This window comes from Apium graveolens, chromosome 3 (genome assembly GCF_009905375.1).
Source record: "Apium graveolens cultivar Ventura chromosome 3, ASM990537v1, whole genome shotgun sequence".
NCBI lineage: Eukaryota > Viridiplantae > Streptophyta > Magnoliopsida > Apiales > Apiaceae > Apium > Apium graveolens.
In genome coordinates this window covers 24,692,955-24,698,716 of record NC_133649.1, presented here as the reverse complement: position 1 = coordinate 24,698,716, position 5,762 = coordinate 24,692,955, and positions in this window count along the sequence as shown.

Sequence of the window (5,762 nt, the reverse complement as noted above, 5' to 3'; positions counted from 1 at the left end):
AAGTTACGAGATACTTCATTCAATGGATACACCAATAAAAATGTTTGACCCTGTCAATGCTTCGGCAACCACCCATTAGTAGCCTTTCGATCGAAATGCTACGGGTAGTGTTGCAGAATTATCCAAATGGATGATGAACTCATTACGGGAGTTTACCGCGCCAGGAAGACCACTTACGATGATCAGTCGTAGTAGTACAACCCCACCATTTTCTACATGTAGAGGAGAACCTGTCGGATTTACTTGTCAACCGAACACTGAACTCCTAAGGAATGGACCGCCTTAGCGGAACTTCCAGGCCATTTGGGCCAATATAATAAGGCTGGGCCGGCGCTACTCGACCACTTACGCCACTCCTAGTTCAGATGAAATCCATGACTCTGAAACGTAAAGCTCGTTTCCCCCTTTCCCCAAGTAGAAACTTGTTGATACGGCTCCACCAAGAAGTCGTATCTAGTTGGAAAGGAAAACTCACCGATATTTCCCAGGCGATGCCTGTTAATGGATTAACTTGTTCCAAGAATTTTACTTCCCGAATCTTGGGTAAGTAATCAAAAACTCTTTTACCAAGACAGCAACCTTGTTGCGAATATAAAACACACCACCGAGCCGGATCCCCCATGTTTTGAGCGAGTATTTAAATCCCCTTTTTAAAAGGAAGATCTTAAATATAAAAATAGTTTTGGGATCCGCTCTAACTTTTGAAAATCATTTTAAAGACTCGAAAACACTTTAAAGAGTGTTTGGAGTAAAACTGATTTAATGAAGTAAATCAGTCCCCAGAATATTTAGAAAATGTCTGAATATTATTATTTAAATAATATTCCCATAAAAATAATCTTTATAAAATAATTGAAGTAGAAGTATTAAAACTTATACTTGAAATGAATAGCAAATAATCAAAGATATACTTATACGAAAGTAATATCTTTATTTGAATAATCAAAAATAAGTTTGATTATCGACACCTTATTCTTTAATAAATTAAAGAATATATCTCAGCAAATAATCGGAGTCATAGATCCTCAAATGAATATTCAAATAATATTCAATAAATAAAATACGCTGAGTCATAATACCTCGAATGAATATTATAAATAATATTCATTAAATAAAATAAAGGAGTCATACATCCTCAATTGAATATTCAAATAATATTCAATAAATAAATAAAAGGAGTCATAAGTCCTCGAATGAATATTCAAAATAATATTCATTAATAAAATAAAGTTTAAAGTTATCGAATAAACCTTATTCGATTAATAGTTTGGAAAACTATAATCATATATATATATATATAAATATATATATATATATATATCCATATCCATATATACAAGATTACTCGGGATCCTCGACTCCCGGTTTTAGAAAATATTTTCACCCTTGGGTCCCTATACTAAGGGTATATGCAAGATACAACTATCCTCTAGCATAGGTATTATCAAATAACCAACAGATATAAATTTCAAGAATATGAAACAGGCATGCATATATACCATATCACATGCTACAATATATCGCAACATTTGCTAAATAACAATCATGCAATATCACAAGATAATGCATATACATACATTTACATCACAACAACAGTGTATCGGATAGAATACTTGCCTGAGCGACTTGGGGGTGAGAAAGGCTCGGGACGAGTCTGGCAACCTATAAACAACAAGTAAGTTGGAATTAAACCAAAATCACTTGTAAGTCTATGCTTTAACTAACTTAGACTCTAATGCTAGTTTTACGCTCACCGATTCGCTTAAGTCACTCGGGTACCCTCGGCTCCACCATTTTTAATGACTTGACCTTTACGAGTTTTAACGCGATTCCTTCGCGAATGACTTACCAACTGCCTAACACACTTACCATAAATGTTTCATACATTAATTAACCCTTTTTGGTCTTTAACCTACATTCCAAAATAAGGCGAGGGAAAAAGTTTCGTTCGCGAAACGCCGTTACTTGAAACGGTCGTTTCTCCTAAACCGTAAATCGGAATCGAACGAACTACATATCAAAACGAAGCTCGTAACATGAGCTATCTAAACATGGCAGTGGTCACAATCTAGCAGGGGGTTCTCGGGTCCTAATGCTATGCACAAAACAGTCCAAAGAAAATCGGACATTACGACGGCTATGTTTACGCGATTTCCCATTTTTAAAACTACCCACAATCATCACAAACCATCCTCAAATCCACACACATCAAACACCCATCCTTACCACATCATAACAATCCCAAACAATTCAATATTACTCATTCATACATATGCTTAACCTAACTTTAATCATGCTTTAAGTTTCTTTAAATCAAAACCACCAAATTATCATTTCATTTCACCACCATTCCAAATCTCAACTCTAAACATAACAACAAGATACCATAACATCTTACTCATCAAAATCACCTTATAATATATATGAACCTAGGGTTTGAAAGTGGTATACCTTCCTTGGATTGGTGGGTGAAGCTAGGAAGCCTTAATAAGCTTGGAGTAGTCTTAAGAAAGCTTGGATCTTCAAGAAAACAAGAAAAAAAACTCAAGTTAAAACTTGAAAACACTATTCATTGTCTTCTCCAATGATTAAATCAAGAAGCTAGAGAAAGAATTTGTGGCTTAAACTTATGATATAGCCATTACTAAGCATAAAGAAGGTTAGGGAATTTTCTTACCAATTAAGGATGCTTTGATCTTGATTTTTGAAAATTTTGGCCTTGAAAAATGAAGAAAGCCGAGAGCTAATATGAAGAATAATGCCTTGGCTGATTTTTTGATTTTGATGAAATGAATTGCTAGTTGGTTGGCTTGTTTTTGTTTTCCATTTAGCAAATTACCACCTTGTCCTTGCATTTGTGTGGTCCTAAATCACCCACACCTCCTTCCTTCCATGTCATGCTTATGTCACCCCTATGATGTCATCCTCCCTTCCTTGTCTCCTTTCTATTGGTTGGATGACATCACTCCCCTTAAACCCTTTGATTAACTCCCTAATCGTTTGCCTAACGACCGCTGATCTGTTGTACGGTTCGCTTAACTTTCGTTCTCGTTTATCGTTTGAAGGATCATACCCGGGATCTTATTACTTAGGTTCCCTTAACCTTTCTCAATACATTATATTCCTTTTTATGATCCTCTATTATAATCCTTTAATTTAAATCCTTTTTATTTTGTTACCTTATACTCAATTCTCTCCGTATATTGTGGATTTCCGGGAAAAACCAAAGTGTTCGGAATTGGATTCTGACGATCTTTACATACACTTATATACTTTTTAGAGTACTAATAATATCCCATAAGATCAATAACAGAACCCCTACATAGCGTGGCATGAAAAGTTTTCTCGTTCAGCAAAAACACTATTCATAAGGGTTTCAAAAATTTCTCAAAAATTGGGGTTATTACAAATCTCCTCTGTCAGACTTTCCTCCTCTGCCTTCAGATCTTCTGAAATTCTTCTTATCAGAACTTATGCTTTTCCTGGAAAACTTCTTTCCCTTCCTGAACTTCCTGTATGCAATCTTTGTGATTCCTTTCACCATAAGAGCACACAGCTTCATCATCTCCTCATCAGCATCAGTCTCAGGAAAGCTTTCAGAATCTGAGTCATCATCCCTCTTAGAACTTGATGACTCAGTATCAGACTTTATGAAAAGAGCTTTACCCTTGTCTTTCTTTGAGGAAGCTGCTTTGAGGAATTCTTCTTCAGCCTTAAGAGCAACTGTCCTTGACTTTCCTCCTTTCCTCTTGCTTCTTTGTTCCATCTCCAGCTCGTGTGTCTTGAGCATTCCATAGATTTCGTCAAGAGTTGTTTCATCAAGATTGTAGTTGTCTCTTATTGTCGTTGCCTTCAAATCCCAGCATTCAGGAAGAGCTAACATGAACTTAAGGTTTGAATCTTCAAGATCATACTCTTTATCAACCAATGACAAATCATTCAAAAGTTTGACAAATCTATCATATAAATCATTCAATGACTCATTAGTCTTTGAGTCAAAGTGTTCATACTCTTGAGTGAGTATTGTCTTCCTGTTCTTCTTAATTGTGTCAGTTCCCTGACATCTTGTTTCCAGAGCATCCCATATCTCCTTAGCAGTCTTGCAGTTGATTACCCTGTTTGACATTACATTATCAATGGCACTATGCAGTAAGTGTCATACCTTAGCATCCTTAGCAATTGATGCTATGTCCTCAGCAGTATAATCACTCTTCTCCTTTGGTACGGTCATTGCTGCTTCACCTGCAACTGCAACAGCGAGTTTGGTTGGTTTGTGAGGACCTTCCTTGATTCTATCAAGGTATTCTGGATCTGTTGCTTCCAGGAACATGGTCATCCTTACCTTCCATATGGGATATTCAGATGGTCTCAGTATGGGGACTCTGATGGTCTCATACCGACTCTGAATTTGTGTCTTCGGTGGTTCCTCAGTTTTAGTAGGCTTAGTTGGAGTTTCTGTGTCCGACATGATTGTGTTTGGATCTTTAACTGTATGTATGTTAACAGATAGGCTCTGATACCAATTGTTAGGTCACACACACACACTGTAGAGGGGGTGAATACAGTGTATAGTACACTCAAATCGAACTTAAAAAACTTAAGTAACAGAAAACAAACTTTATTGAAACAATAAACTCTGTTACAATATGAAACTGTTACCTCTCAGTGATGAACAAATATCACGAGAGCTGCTAGGGTTATATAGAATAATAACTTCGATAATGATAACACTTATAGTGTAAACCCTATGCCTGTGTTTATATACTACACAGTTACAAGATAATCGCTAATTGATATGGAATATAATTCTGCTTCCTAAAATATATCAATCAGATATCTTCTATTCCAAGTATTCCATTCTTCACGGAATTCCTTCTTCATGCATATCTCTTCTTATGTTTATCTCGATCTTCTTTCCTTTAATCAGCTACTGTCCTTATCTGATTGTCCTTCAGCACTTAAGTTCTGATATCTATCTTCTGATGATTATCTCCTGATAATACAAGTAGTGATATCCTTAAGTCCTCACTTCCAGTATAAGTACTGATCAACAGTTAAGTACTGATCTATCCTGTTCACACAAGATCAGAAAGCTAAACATAAAACATATTAGCCATGACATTATCAAATATATCTAACATATCTTAACATCCGTACGGTCGGATCGTCGAAAATACATTTTAAAAATTAATCTTGTAAATGGGGAACACGTCTTGTTGTCGGGAGGGGTACTTTTACTAAATTTTTCTAATCCTGACATGCAAGATGAATTTCAATTTTTTTAATAATTTTTTCATATTACTAAAATTAAAATATCTTGACACCTGAACGATTTGATCGTCGAAAAAATCATTTTAAAAATTAATCTTGTAAATGGGGAACTAGTCTCGTTGTCGGGATGGGTACTTTTACTAGATTTTTCTAATCCTGACATGCAAGATGAATTTCAATTTTTTTAATAATTTTTTTATATAACTAAAATTGATATATCCTAACATCCATACGGTTGGATCGTCCAAAAATCATTTTAAAAATTAATCTTGTAAATCAAGAATGAGTCTCGTTGTCGGGAGTGGTACTTTTACTTGATTTTTCTAATCTTGACATGCAAGATGAATTTCAATTTTTTTAATAATTTTTTCACATGACTAAAATTGATATCTTAACATCCGTACGGTTGGATCGTCAGAAAAATCATTTTAAAAATTAATCTTGTAAATAAGGAACGAGTCTCGTTGTTGGGAGTTGTACTTTTACTAGAT